General features: G+C 38.7%; 1 protein-coding gene across 3 annotated transcripts in view; it reads right to left on the minus strand.

Moving 5' to 3' along the window:
- The window catches only part of PRLR (prolactin receptor), a 259,059-nt gene that overhangs the window by 87,476 nt on the left and 155,567 nt on the right, over positions 1-16,016 (minus strand). Inside the window, exon 1 of one of the 3 annotated variants that reach the window (XM_001365433.5) lies at positions 2,258-2,645. The exons of the other annotated variants lie outside the window; for them this stretch is intronic. The gene's annotated coding sequence lies outside the window, so the exon portion shown is untranslated. Of the gene's footprint in view, positions 1-2,257; positions 2,646-16,016 lie in introns of those variants that run through there. 3 annotated transcript variants of the gene reach the window in all.

A 16,016-nucleotide genomic window follows, 5' to 3' on the forward strand; every position in this document is an offset into this window, starting at 1 on the left:
TAAAGTAGTGGTTATCAAAACAATATGGTACTGGCTAAGAGATAGAGAGGAGGATCAATAAAATAGACTTGGGGTAAATGTCTTCATGAAGATAGTGTACAATAAACCCAAAGATCCCAGCTTTTGGGACAAAAATCCACTATTTGATAAAAATGGCTGGGAAAATTGGAAGACAGTGTGGGAGAGATTAGGTTTAGATCAACATCTCACACCCTATACCAAGATAAATTCAAAATGAGTAAATGAATTAAATACAAAGAAGGAAACTATAAGTAAATTAGGTGAACATAGAATAGTATATCTGTCAGATATAGGAGTAAAGAAACCAAGGAAGAGGTAGAAAATGTTACAAAATGTAAAATGAATAATTTTGAGTACATTAAATTAAAAAGTCTTCGTATAAACAAAACCAATGCAACCAAAATGAGAAGGGAAGCAACAAATTGGGGAAAAATTGTTATAACAAAAACCTCTCGCAAAGGTCTAATTACTCAAATATATAAGGAGCTAAATCAATTTTACAAAAAATCAAGCCATTAATTGATAAATGGTCAAAGGACATGAATAGGTGATTTTCAGATAAAGAAATCAAAACTACCAATAAGCACATGAAAAAATGTTCTAAATCTCTTATAATTAGATGAATGCAAATCAAAACAGCTATGAGGAACCAACTCACACCTAGCAGAATGGCCAATATGACAGCAAAGGAAAGTAATAAATGTTGGAGGGGATGTGGCAAAATTGGGACATTAATGCATTGCTGCTAGAATTGTGAATTGATCCAACCATTCTGGAAGGCAATTTGGAACTATGCCCAAAGGGTGCTAAAAGACTGCCTGCCCTTTGATCCAGTCATACCACTGCTGGATTTGTACCCCAAAGAGATAATAAGGAAAAAGACATACAAAAATATTTATAGTTGGGTTCTTTGTGGTGGCAAAAAAATTGGAAAATGGGGGGTATCCCTCAATTGGGAAATGGTTGAACAAATTATGGTTTCTGTTGGTGATGCAATATTGTTGTGCTGAAAGGAATAATGAACTGGAGGAATTCCATGTTGACTGGAATGACCTCCAGGAACTGATGCAAAGTGAAAGGAGCAGAACCAGGAGAACATTGTACACAGAGACTGATACACTGTGGTACAATTGAATGTAATGGACTTCTGTACTAGCAGCAATGCAATGATCCAGGACAATTCTGTGGGACTGGTGAGAAAGAACATTATCTACATCCAGAGAAAGAACTGTGGGAGTAGAAACCCAGAAAACAAACAAACAAACATATGATTGATCACATGGTCTAATGGGGATATGATTGGGGATGTTGACTTTAAATGATCAAATATCAAAAATTGGGAAATAGGTTTTGAACAATGATATATGTAAAACCCAGTGGAATTGCTCTGGGTTGTTCCAGTTGGCTCCAGGAGTGGGGAGGGAGAAGGGAAGTGAAAGAACAGGAATCATGTAACCATGGAAAAATATTCTTAATTAATGAATTAATTAAATAAATTTAAAGATAAATGAATAAATAAATGAAATAATTAAAAAAAACCTCTTTCTCAGCTATCCTTGTCTTCAGCCCAGGAAAGTTAAAGAGGGATGACATGAAGGTAATAGGACTTCAGGTGTGGCCACTGATGAATGTGAGGGTTTGAGAGGTCAGTTTATTTCAGGCAAGGACAAGAGGATTTCGAAGTGGAAGAGATGGAGCCCAGAAATCATGGTAGACTTTCAGGCACCTTGACCATAGTTGCAATCTCTGTCATTATGGAAATAACAGTGAATCTTAAAGACATTCAATAAGATGTGCCTCAATTTTTTAGGCACCTGATCATAGATTTAGAGCTGCAAAGAATCTTAAAGGCTATTAAGTTTAAAAACCCTCATTTTACAGAATGAGGCACTGAAAACTAGAGGATAAGTGGCTTGCCCAGTCTCACAACCAGTAAATGTCTAAGGCTGAATTTGAACCAGGTCTTCTGGAGAACAAGTTCACTGTCCTCTAAAATAAACAACCCCTACAAAAGATTTCTGTTCCTCTTTCCTTTCCTTCTTCCCACCTTTGTCAGCAATAGCACATTTCTTCCTCCCTCTCCCCACCTCCTTTTGCCCATCAAAAAGTGGCTTTGTGTCAGGAAGGAAAGAGACACCTAAAATACAGGGGGAGGTGGTAGTGGTGGTGGATTCTTCCTACAAATAGCCTTTCTCCCTCCTGAGGAAACTCTTCCCAGTGAGAGCCTGGCACTCACCCAGAAAGATGCTGGACCTGAGATCCAGGGAAATCTTGCTCAATTTCCACTCAGGCCACGCCAAGCCATGGTGATTTCTCCTGGGACAGACAGCAAGCCTAGGGTAGCTGTTCTACCTGTGTTCTAGCCCACACTCAGAAGGGCAAGGGCTCTCTGTCCATGCCTGGTGGGGTTTATGCCTGGCTCTGAACATTGTCAATGGCCAGTTTGTGCAGCTCTAATGAGTACCGACGTGTTTGCTGATTATCCCTTGGCAAGCTGACTCTTCAGGCAGACTAATATTTGCCTTGTGATATATAAGACCCTTGCTTCAAAACAAAACAAAACGAAAGTACATATGTACACTTCATTTCCCCCCAGCTGCTAAACCACAGCAGTGTGTGGGGGTGGGGGTTAGTAGGGGGAGGAGGGAGAGTTGGGGGGTGATATTTTGTGGTTGTGGGAGCTGTTTGTTTCTGGGTTTTGTTTTGCAGCTCACCTGGAATGAGTAAATAGCTCGAATGGAAACAGCTGTGCTTTCAATAGAGCAGAAAGTACAGAAGAAAGGAAGAGCAGGTGTCGGGAAGGAGCCCAGGAGCTGTATTCCTTGCCTAGAGACTCCCACATTTGCTGGGACTCCAGCACCTCATTTGATGATACTGGGCTGCTTCTCATCCTGGGTGATATTTGCTCCCCCTTCCCATCCCCTCCATCTCACAGGCTAGAAAGTCACAAGGACTGCAGTGGGTCCTGCTACAACTTCAAGGGAAAAGATCTGAATCTCTCTCCCAAGTTCGTTAGGGTGAGAAATCTGGTAGCATCGAGGCAAAGCTAATGGGGCTTTCTTCGGTTCAATGTGGGGAGTGGGTTTGTCCCTGAGCATGCTTATTTAGGGGGGCAGAGAGTGACCTTTTTCCCTTCTTTCAACTCATACATACTCTCCACACATCGCAGGAAATGAGAAATGCTTTCTTGGTTCTGATTTTGGATTAAGTAGGGAAGAAGAGGAGGAACGGGGTCTTCAGGGAGCTAAAGCCACTTTGAAATGAAAAATGAAAAACTTTCTCCCTTCAGGCTGTACCTTTCTACTTCCTGCCATTCCGGGCTGTTGGAATGATGAAGGGACTCTTCAAACCTGGAGAATGGCAGAAGAAAGTGACCAGAATGGGGAAAGGTCCTCCGGGGCTTCCTTGTGAGGATTGTTTGGAATTAGAGATGTTTAGCCCAAGAAGAGCCGTTGTGTGTGTATGGGGTTTGGTGGGAGGAGCATCTTACACATTTGAGAAGCTTCCATTTAGAAGAGGATGAAACTTTTTCAGTTTGGTCTAAGAAGGATGAATGGGGAGTAGGGGGTTGTAGAAGTTTAGTGAGAGATTTCAGCCTGATACAGAGAGCATTTTCCTAATAATTAGTTATCTAAAAGAAGAATGGGCTACCTTGGGAGGGGGCTCTCCCTAGTTGGAGATCTTTGCTGAAAGGACAAATGGCCACTTATTAGGGGCAGGACAGGTGTTTGCCCTTTGTTAGGGGGAAGGTTGAGTTAGATATATGGCCTCTGGTTACTTCTGAAAGGGAGATGCTGTAATTCTGTAACTGAGTGAGTATTCAAAAGTGGTCTTTTTTTTTCAATTTAGTTGCTTTTAAAACATTCTATATAAGGGGGCAGCTGGGTGGCTCAGTGGATTTGAGAGCCAGGCCTAGAGACAGGAGGTCCTGGGTTCAAATTTGACCTCAGATACTTAGCTGTGTGACCCTGGGCAAGTCATTTGACCCCCATTGCTTACTCTAAAATATTCTATATAAAGATTTGTTTTAGAAACGGTGGGCCAAAATAATGGTGGTTAAAATTTTAAAAATGGGTTTGGTTGCATAATCTTAAGGTAGGATGTAGCTGATAAAAGTCTGGACTAGAAGTCAGAAAGTACCTGGGTTCAAATGACATCTTTTACCACTTTTGAGTACCTCAGTCAACATCCAAAGATAATAAGTTACAGAAAAGTTGCCAATCTGTATTGGGGAGGGGGTTGTTCATTTACTTTGGTCCTGTCTGACTCTTCATGGCCCCACTGGAATTTTCTTGGCAAAGAAACTGGAGTGGTTTGCTATTTTTTTTTCTCTAGGTCCTTTGACAGATGATGTCACTGAGGCAAACAGGGTAAAGTGACTTGCCCAGGTCACACAGCTAGCTAATAAGTGTCTGAGGCTAGATTTGAACTCAGGTCTTCCTGACTCTGTATCTCACACCCTATCCATTAGACCATCTAGCTTTTACTTAAAGAAGCTTCCCACATCAATGGGATGGCAGGTATATGTGTATATGTCCATATACAAGATCATGAGTATGCATATGTAAATATATGTGTATGTAAATGTGTATATGTACACATGAGATCACATAAATACATGCACACAAACATTGTAATTACATATAATGTTTATCAAGAAAAATAATTTACATAGCTTATATTTCTGAAGCTTGGGTCACTCACCTGCTCACTACCCTTCCTGTGATGACCCCTGAATTTCTCTGGCACTCCAATCCTTGGAAACCCCATAGAAATACAGATTTGTACTTGCAATTGGAAAAGTCTAAATGAGTCTTTTTTTTTTTAAACCCTTACCTTCCATCTTGGAGTCAATACTGTGTATTGGCTCCAAGGCAGAAGAGTGGTAAGGGCTAGGCAATAGGGGTCAAGTGACTTGCCCAGGGTCACACAGCTGGGAAGTGTCTGAGGTTAGATTTGAACCCAGGACCTTCGGTCTCTAGGCCTGGCTCTCAATCCACTGATCTACCCAGCTTCCCCCTAAATGAGTCTTAAAAATGTGATGTGACAAGTAGCCTGGTTTGTTGCATTCAACTACTTAATAACAATTTACTTTAATAATAATAATTAATGTGCCAGATATTATGCTAACTGCTTTACAATTATTGTCTCATTTGAGTCTCACAACATTCTTAGGAGGAAAGTGCTCTTATTATCCTCATTTTACTGAGGAGGAATCCAAGAGAAACACAGCCTAAGTGACTTGCTTGATCACAGGTCTTCTTAATTCCAAGTCCAGTGTTCTACCCATTAGCTGAAAGCAGTCATATCTTGAAGGACCCATAAGAAATGGGTCTTGGTCAATGACATATGTAAAACCTAGTAGAATTGTGTGTCGGCTACAGGAGGGGGATTGGGAGATGGGAGAGAAAGAACGTAAATCTTGTAACCACAGAAAAATATTCTAAATTAATTAATTAAATAAAAATGTTCAGAAAAAGAAAAGAAAATGAAAAAGAAAAAAAAGGACCCCATAAGCCATCATCTGATGATACCTGGAGTTCTCAAAAGGTATCAGAGGACAAAACAAGATATTTGATAATTTCTCAGTACATATGCCAAATATATAAATAATTTTTCCAATTTTCCTAAGAGAGGCAGTGTAGTATAGAAGCTAGAGAGCTGGTCTCAGGGTCAGGAAAGATCTAAGTTCAAGTCCCTCCTCTATCATATATTGGCAATGTGACCATGGATAAGTCACTTTTTGGTGTCTGAGGTAACTCTCTCAGATGGAGTTTCAGAGTCATCTACATTGATAGAGGCAGTTTTCTCACTGGGAATTCTCTATACCAATGAAATAATAGCCTAAAACAGAATTTTTCTAAACACTATAGTTTCTTCTTTCCATCCCTCCAATATCAGAGCCAAACAAAATAACAACTGATATGCATGAGGTTGTTTTTGAAGATTCAAAAACTGTAGAGACCATTCTTCAAAAGCCTAGAGACATATGTGTATATAGAATGTTTCATATTAAAATAAAGGGGCAAACATGCCTGTATTTATTGTAGTAGAAAGCCTTCCCATTCATGGGATTGGGCACAGGCTCCAGACTTTCATTTCTTGACCTGAGAATATAAACTTTGCAATCTCATGGTTTTTTTGACTTTATATCATGGGGCTGTCTCTTGAAATATGGTGATGACCATTATATCTCAGGGTAAATGGACATAAGAGTAAAAATCTCTCTTGAAGCCCATTAATACAGAATGTCTTTGTTTTTAAGGAAAAAAAATGCAACCCCTTGAAAGAACATTGAGTGAGAAGAGTCTCAGACAATGTAAGGCCACCCAAGGTAGGCTGAACCTTTGGGGCCTTCTTCCAATAGATGGAAGGGACCGATTGGCTGGGAATTCTGGAGTTTACATGGCCTGTTTTATGGTGGCATTCTAATTCCTGACCTGCCATGGATGACATGAATTGAGACCCCCAATGAAGTCATTAGTTCTTGACTATCCGCTCAGAGTATTGTCATATCACTTTGGAAATCTTGGAGACAATTATCCCAGTGTCAGTGCATTAGATGAACAGGTCTTTGGAGACAATCTAGTCTGACCAAGACCTCATCATCTTTTCAAAATTCATGACAAAGGGGTCATTTAGCTTTTTCTACTTGAAGGCTTCCATATAGACTAAGTCCAGTCTCCTTTGGGACAGATCTAACTGCTAGGAATTATTTTTTTCTTCCGTATATCAAACCAAAACTTGAACCTGAAACTTCTATTCATTGATTCTATTTTTTCCCCTCTGGACCATGTAAAACATGTCTAATTTTTTTCCCCATATGAGAATGCTTTAAACCCAGGTAAACAGCTTTCATGTCTCCCCTAAATCTTTAATTTTCCAAGCTAAACATCCCCAGTTTCCTCACCATTCTGGCCAGTCTTCCTCTGGGCACAGGCCAATTTATTAATATGCTTTTATTAATTAACATTAATATATAAAATTAAAATTAATATTAATACAAAATGTGGCAACCCAAATGAACATAGCATTCCAGTTAGGGATTGCTAGGTGGCACAGTGGATGGGACACTGGGTTTAGAGTCAGGAAGAGTCATCTTCCGGAGTTTATAGATGATCTGTTTGCTTCAGTTTCCTCACCAATAAAATCAGGTGGAGAAAGAAATGGCAACCAACTCCAGTATCTTTGCTGAGAAAACCCCTGAGGGGGCCACAAAGAATTGGACATAACTGAAACCACAGAAGCCCAGCAGATAAATGACTACCAGACAAGACAAGTCATAGTCTGACTACAGCAGAATACAGCAGCGCTGTCACCTTTTAACCATTGGTACAATATACTGTTGTTAATGGAAGGCAATAACCCATGAGCTCTTTTGGCTGCTGCCTCACACTGCAGATTTATATTAAGTTTAAAGCTCATAAATGTCAGACATTTTTACGTATATTGTTGTCTAGCTACATCTTTCCTGCAAATTTAAATTTAATTTTTTTCAGACTTTTAAAAATGTTTATTCTGTCCTAGCAAAGACAACAATTAAGCACATCTCAAATATTGGAGGGAAAGGGAAACAATGACAGAGAAACAAAGACAAGAGAGACTCATACAGAGAGGCAAAAATCCACTTTCCCATATAAGCTCTGATGACACCTCCTTCCATCCAAAATTGTAATTTTTCTCTCTTAAAAAAATTAGAAACTTAACAGACATGAACAAAACGGTCATTTTCATATAAAAAAATGAAAAGTATGAAGCCATGAATTTCTTTTAACATGCAACTTGTTTTTTAAAATACATGTTAAATTTAATCCCTTACCTCAAATACCTGTTTATCTGTGCTTCCTCCTCCCCCTGAACTTTCTTCTGTTTTCTACTCTGTACTGTACTTTTGAAATGTTTCATTGACCATTTTTCCTTTTGGGGGGGCATCCATCACTATTATTTCCTCCTTTATCCCCCCCCCAAGTTTCTCCCCCATCCTGATCACATTTCATCTTATTAGATTCAGTCTCCTCTTCTAGTTTGTTAAGATCTTTTTGGATCCCACTTTGGTCATTTAGATATTCCTCAAGCTTGTGATCTATGGGTTTATCTAAGTCACTGATAAAAACTGTTGAACAAAATAAGGACAAAGAAAGAACCACATGGTCCTCCCCTAAAAATCTTTCTAGGTTGAATCAATCAATTAATTGCACTTTGGGGACCAGTTATTCAGTCAGTACTAAATAAATCTAACTCTACTACCATCCAGTTTGTTCATCTTCTATCTATTAAGTTATCAAAGAGACTTTTGTCAAATACTTTAATGAAATCTTATTATGAATTCTCTTTGATCTAATAATCTAGAAACTGTGTTTTAAAAATGGAAATGAAGTTCTTTTCTTATGCTCTATTTTTTAAAACCCTTTTCTTCCATCTTAAAATCAATACTATATATTGGTTCCAAGTAAGAAGAATGGTAAGGGCTAGGAAATGGGGGCTAAGTGACTTGCCCAGGGTCACACAACTGGGATGTATCTGGGGCCAGATTTATACTCAGGACCTCCTGTTTCTAGTCCTGGCTCTCAGTCACCTAGCTGGCCTCTCACACTACCTGTTTTTGATGAAAGCATATTAGCTCTTTGAAATCACTTGTAATTTTTGCTTCCTTTTCTGAACTCTCACAAACCATCTTTTCAATAATGCATTCTAGAATTTTGCCAGGAATTGAAATCAGGCACACTAGTCTATTGTTGAAACAATTTATCTTTGATCCTTTTAAAAGAATCAGGGCAACATCTTTTGTTTTCTAGTCCTGAGACACCATTACCATTTCCCAAAATTATTTTAAAAATCAGTGAGTGTGGCTCAGTCGTAATGTATACAAACTTTCCCCCTTAGCCAGGGTTGTACTTTATTTGGTCTTTGTAATAAGGGAGTTAGGTGATTTTTTGAGTTTGTATTATTTGGTAGTTATTTTTAATTCTGTCTTTCCAGTCTGAAGATCATTATCTTTGGTAGAGAAAACAGAACAAATTGATTAATTCTGCTTTCCCTTTTCCTATATTATCTTCGTATTCATACCAATCAGGAGCCAAACTTTATGATCTTCCTTTTATTCCTGTCATAGCTTTACAAAACCTTTTAATTATTTTCAAGACTTTTTTGACATCATTTTTTGTAAGATCTTGCCATTCTTTTGATTTATTCTCAACTAACCCCTCATCTATGACTTTTTCAAATGTGAATTTCTCTATAAAATACTTGGACAATCAATCAACAAATATTTGTTAAATGCCTGTGTCAGGCATCTAGTTATTTTTCTTTCTACTTATAATTAATTGTTACTGCTACCAGGATTTCATTTTTGAAAGCTTCTCATGTCTCTTCAGCTAATTTCCTTTTTATAGTCTCAGGTCTCTCTAACTTATCTCAAAACTTTTTGAAATTTACTCTCCTAAAATTTACATGCCAGACTGTGTCAGGCTTTATGATAATTTCTAAGATGGCATGATCTCTGCCTTCAGAAATTCTTGTCTTTTCCACAATAGTAAACAATTTCTTCTTAATGGTCAAAATTAGGTTAAGAAATAGGAAGTCTACCTTGTCACTTCTTTCATCTCCTGAAAAATGAAATTATCATCAAAAATTCCAAAATTCATCAATAGTTTTAATTTTTTCAGAGCCACTAGTATATATATGTAGTTATCGATTATGACAAATATGAAATCTATGTTAGGAAGTTATCACCCAAGATCTCCAGCTGACCTGGTGGTCAACAGTATGCTCTTGGAATTCTATACTTTTTGCCTTTTCCATCTTTTAACCTAGAGCTTACTACCATATCCATATTTTTTTCCTTCTTCCCTTTGCTTCAGGTTCATGGATATTTGCACTGGCGGATGGATAATTTTGTGGTGTTCAATAATGCCCTGCCACTCTTTCTTTCTAAGTTCTTCCTTTTGTACTAGGTATACTCTTCTATTCATGAAGCCCTGTCATGAGTTACATCCTCCTATATCTAGTAAGACTATCCATAAGAAGACATTTACCTCATGTTGATATATCTATCATATCTGTGTCACTTTATTAACTGTACTCCATGTAACATGTGAAATCATAAGTATTATTTCTGCCCTTTATCCTCATCATTGTTTCCTAAGAATTACTGAGTATATCTATTGCTATTAGAAGTCACAGGGAATATAACTATTTTTTCTTAGTTAAGAAAGGACGTCAATAATATGGAAATAGGTTTTGATCAAAGACACATGTGAAACCCAGTGGAATTACACGTCAGCTATGGGATGGGATGGAGGGAGGGGAAGGACAGAACATGATTCTTGTAACCATGGAAAAATATTCTAAATTGACTAATTAAATAAATTTTTTTTTTAAATATATTTTATTTGGTCATTTCCAAGCATTATTCGTTAAAGACATAGATCATTTTCTTTTCCTCCCCCCCCCCAACCCCCCATAGCCGACGCGTAAGTCCACTGGGCATTAGATGTTTTCTTGATTTGAACCCATTGCTTTGTTGATAGTATTTGCATTAGAGTGTTCATTTAGAGTCTATCCTCTGTCATGTCCCCTCAACCTCTGTATTCAGGCAGTTGCTTTTCCTCAGTGTTTCCACTCCCACAGTTTATCCTTTGCTTATGAATGGTGTTTTTTTCTCCTGGGTCCCTGCAAGTTGTTCAGGGACATTACACCACCACTAATGGAGAAGTCCATTACGTTCGATGATACCACAGTGTGTTTGTCTCTGTGTACAATGTTTAAAAACATTAAAACAATGTTTTAAAAAAAAATTTAAAAAGAAATTAAATTCCTTAAATTCAGGTCTTCAAAGTTGCTACTCTACTTTTCCATTAAGAATAGAGAAGCTATTCAATCAAAATGACAAATAATTTCAGTTTTTTAATTAGAGTCAACTGAGGGAGAAAGAAGAGCAGGAAGAGAGAAAAAAGAATAAAGGAAAAGGAAAAAAGGAGCGAGAGGGAAAAAGTAATTGATAATATTTGCAGCTAGGAATTTCTTATTTCCCATATTCTTCACCCCACTTGCCATCCTTTACTCTCCAGACTGAGCTTGCTAGAAATTGGTTGCCACAGGAACATGAAAACATGAAAGGAGGCTAGAGCTGGGATAGCATGAAGCTCTAACTATTAAGGCTCACTTAATTCTGACCCTTGGTTTCTGTCTTGCCTGCCAGCCTCCTGGCTTCTGAGTACTTGTTGTTTCTTAGATGAATTGGCTCAGGTGGCCCTGTGGTCACACCTGCAGGCCACCAGTGTACTCATCAGGTCCTGACTGGCAGCTGGTCTTGTTTATTCTGAAGCAGGCACTTACATGTATTGAACACTATGCTACTGACCTCTGGTCCTCCAAGGGATCCAGGAATTCAGCCATTCCCCCAGCCTCCCATCATGGCTATCTAAACCAATACACCGAAGATCTAGGTATGCTGGTCGCCTATGGGCTACTGAGGCAGAGATAACCAGACAAAGCAAGACAAAGCCAGAGGTAGAAAAAGACTGTTCGGTGAAAAACTATATTCTGAATAATGACCCTGGATTATTCATGGTTTGACTAATAATACTTTTAAAAAATGGTTGTTAATCCATTGACTATATGCAATACATGTAGATATGACAAAAATGGTTCTCTATTTGAAACCAAAAGACTTGAGTTCAACTCCTACCTCTGATATTATCTGGGGAACTCTTGGCAAAATGTCTAACCTCTTTGAGCCTCAGTTTCTTTATATGTGAAATGGGGAAGAGGGGAACTAGCTGATTTCCAATGTCTCTTCTAAAAGCCTTTGGGATAACCCAAGTTATCCACAAAACAAAATTAATAAGAACATTCCATCCTTCTCATCCCCTTCCTTCCTATTCCATAGGGTACCTCTTGGTGAAGGTTTGACGGTAGATGTTTAGATGAACTTAAACTTTGCAGCCACTAGGGGACTACATAAGCACATTCAAGAAATAATCAATCCTACTGGGTTCACTATAGCACTGGGGAGAAGCTGGCTCATTAATCTCCTGATTCAATCAAATAAACATGAAGAATTATCCTGAAGCTCTATTACTTCAAATGCTTTTAGCTTCATTTCATGATCCTCTTAATGCTCAGCCTAGAATAATCCTTTTAAACAGTTATGAGAAGCATGAATGGCCTCCTAAGTCTAATACTAATTTGTCAGTATTACTATGAATTTGAAGTGGAATTTGGAATGATATGGTCATCCCCAAGGAAATATCTATGTAATGGATGGAACAGTTCCTCCTGCTATCTGAATCATCAGTAGATAATCAGTAGATAACTAGCCTTATCAATTAAAATGGAATGGAAAGATCTCTTCAACCCGGTTGTTCAGGATTTCACATTTTCCCATTTGTTTTACATTATTTTTGAATGAGTTTTCTGATTTGGATAAAATTTGGCATGCTACTAAAATTTGTCAATGTATGCCTTAAGCTTACTTTATGGCTCATGCCATTTAAAAACAAAATGGTGGCATTTCAAAATATTAGAAAATGTGCCTTTTTGGACACATTTAATGAATTTCAATGAAATTTGGTTGGTAGATGGTGACAGAACAATGTAGGTAGAGGATAGTTACAAAGTGCTAGTCATAGTTCTAGAAATTATACGGATGGAAGGATAGCATAGTTCCCACTAGTAATATTAGACATGTTCATGCTTTAAATTCATTTTGATTTCACAAACATTTATAAAATGCCTACTATGTTCAAAGGCACTGTGCTAACTGACTTCTAATTAGAGAGAGAAGTGGGAACACATGTCTACATAAATAAATAAGTATAAAGTAATTTGTGCAGAGAGAGAGAACACTTCACAACTAAGGAGACCAGGAAGGCTTTGCTTGGAAACTGCTCTCTGAACTGAGTCTGGAAAAATGCAAGGAGCTTTTGGAGGTAGATCAATTCAGCATTTATTCAGGCATTGGGAACAGAGTTGAGAGAACAGAGATAGGAGATGGAAGGCTGCATTTGGAATGAAACTTGTAGTCCAATTTGTCTGGGAAATGAAATGCATGAAGGAGGGTAATATGCAATGAATCTGGAAAGGTCATTGGGAGCCAGATTATGGAGGACTTTACATGCTATGCTGAGCAGTTTTTATTTCATCCAAGAGACAGTTGAGAGCTGCTGTAAGTGAAAAGAGTCAGACCCATACCTTACGAGGCAAAACATGGAAGATGGATTGGGGATGGCTGTTGGAATAAAAAATAGGAATCTATTGTAGTAGTCTAAGTGAGAAATGTTTAGAGCTTAAATGAGGGTGGTAGCCCTAAGAGTGTAAAGAATGAGATAGATGCAAGAAGTGCTGTGGAGGCAGAACTGACAAGATTTGGCAAGAGATTAGGTAAGAGTGGTGGCTGTAGTAGATGAGTAACTTGGAATGTCTCTAAGGTTTTTAGAATGTCTAAGGTGACTAGAAAAAGTGGTATCAGAAACAGAGAAGTTTGGAGGAGGGACAATAGGAATAGAAAATGAATTCAACTTGGGTCACATTGAGTTTGAGTTGCCAGAAGGACATCTGGGTATATGTACCCATAAGGCATGTAGCCTCATGGGACTAGGGTTCAAGAGAAAGATTACAGGTAGAAATAATAAATGCTAGCTTTCTACTATTCAGTTCTTTCACTTTTGGTAAGTGATCAAGTTCAGATGTTTTTTGGGAACTCTGTCCAACACATGGCAAACCTATTCAGGCTTGAAAAAAAGGCTCTCTGGGGGGAAAAAAAGACTTATTAGTAGAGGGATTTCTTGGGAGAAATTGTAGTGCTAATGATGCTGATAGAATAGCATGTTTACCCCCCAAAAAGTTGCAATGAAGTCTGTCCTCTAGTGTTTCACTTATAGGTGAAGTTATTTGGTTAATGTGGCATCTTTCAACTCATAGAAAACAATAGTTAAAAATCTGGATATGCCACTTGGGCAGAAAGATCCAAAAGCATAGACCTTTCCACCTTAGCTTGTGGCCAGGGAAGAAAACTTTCCTCCTCATTGAAAGACTTTTTTGGATGTAAGAAAATGGTGAAATGAGACCCTGGGCAAACACTATGTGTTTGGGAGGCAAAGTCAGCTAACCAGTTGGGTCATTTGGGGCAACTATTACACCATCTATTACTGTGGTAAAATTAGCATTGGGTGGATTTCAACCAAGATTCTCAGAGAATCAAGTCTTAAAAGGCTCACTTGCCATGAAGGTTTCTAAGGAACACAATTAAATGAGAGGAAATAATAAATATGATTAGGCAGTTAGGAGGTCCAGTGGCTAGAGCACTAGGCTCTATGTAGAAAATTGTTGATTTTACTTTGAAACATATGATATTCTCATTCCTATTAAAACTCTGATGGTTTACAATTTGTGCAAAGATGTGAAAATATAAATGACTATCATCTCATCTATATATCTATCTATCCTTCTCCCTATCTGTGTACCCATCTATATTATCAATCACTTGGACCAGAATTATCAATTATTATCTCACTAATGTAAGGATCTCTTTATCTGGAAACAAATCTCAGAAATATAGATTGACATGGTAACTTAAAGCCTTAAAGAATTACCTAGGGCTCCGAGAGGCTAAGTGACTTTTCCAGGGTTACACAGCCAATATGGGTCAGAGACAGGGCAGTAACTCAGGTTTCTCCTGACTAAAGATGGTCTTATTATTGCCATGTCCTTCTGCCTCCCTAAAATCTTTTAAAAAATCTGAATTCTTATATTGACTAAAGAAAACCCCAACCTCAAATTAATTTATTTTTGGAGAAGCCCACCTAAGCACTTTCTTTAATACATGAAGACCTTGTAGGCCTAGAGTTAAGAGGACCTGAGTTTACACCTGGCCTCAGATATTTCATAGCTATGTGACTATGGCTAAGTCACAACTCCAATGGACTAGGTATTGCCACTCTTCTGTCTTAAAATTGATACTTAATATTTATTCTAAGACAGATGGTAGAATTTAAAATAATACATTAAGACCCTAAATAGACATTCCTTCCCCCTCCCATACCCCCACAAAGGCCTTATCCCATGAGCTTTATCTTCAGCTGATCAAGAATAGGTCCACAGAAAAGAACGTTTAAGGAGAGGATTATAGGAAGATGGCAGAGTAAGCCATGAAACTTCATTGCCCTCCTTATGCCACACAGAAACAATTAAAAATAACTCCACAGAATCAATGCTAAAAGCAACAAAAACAGATAAGAGTCAGGAGTGAAGCTGAGCATCAAAGGACAGCTAGGGAAGAAGATCTTTGACTTCTCTGGCCTCAGTTCCACCAGATAACAGTAAATACCCCTGAACAAACAATGCCAAATCAATATGCTGCAGGTGCTAGGGGCAGGACTGCATATCTTATCTTACCTGCTGAGCCCCAGATACCTCTGGAATCAGCAGGCAGAGGCCCATGGGAGCAGCTGTGCTGGCTATGGCCTCCGCTCCAAAGACCCCAGCTTCCCCACAGCTAGGGGGCTGACAAAGCAAACACCACAGAGTCTATGGGTAAGAGGTCCTGAAAGCAGGAGCTTTGGCTTCATCTGTGAGTCAGGGAAGGACTTGTGGGGTCCAGGCATGTGGACCAGATACCTGCTCTCTTCCAGGCTGTGGAATTGGGAGAAGGAGAGGGAGGAAAGAGCACATACTGGTAAGTATGGTTACTGAGGGACTGGGGTCCTGTTGGCTATGATCAGCCCTAGCAGAGTGGAGTCCTTGATTGCTGCCACAGGGGAAGGTGAGCTGTCTGCCTGCAGTGGTAGAACTGCCAGGGTGTTCTGGATGGAACACCTGAGGTCAATCACAGACTGGTGTATTAGAGGGTTGGTTTGGGTATAATGGAGAAAGAGTAGATGATACCAGAAAGTAGAAGGAGGTTGAGATGGATTCCCCCTTCAGCCTTCAAATATGTCTCTCCACTCACCCTGCCTTTACTCCCCTCTAATCACTGATTTAATGGGTGTGGAAAG

Source organism: Monodelphis domestica, chromosome 3 (assembly GCF_027887165.1).
Source record: "Monodelphis domestica isolate mMonDom1 chromosome 3, mMonDom1.pri, whole genome shotgun sequence".
Lineage (NCBI taxonomy): Eukaryota > Metazoa > Chordata > Mammalia > Didelphimorphia > Didelphidae > Monodelphis > Monodelphis domestica.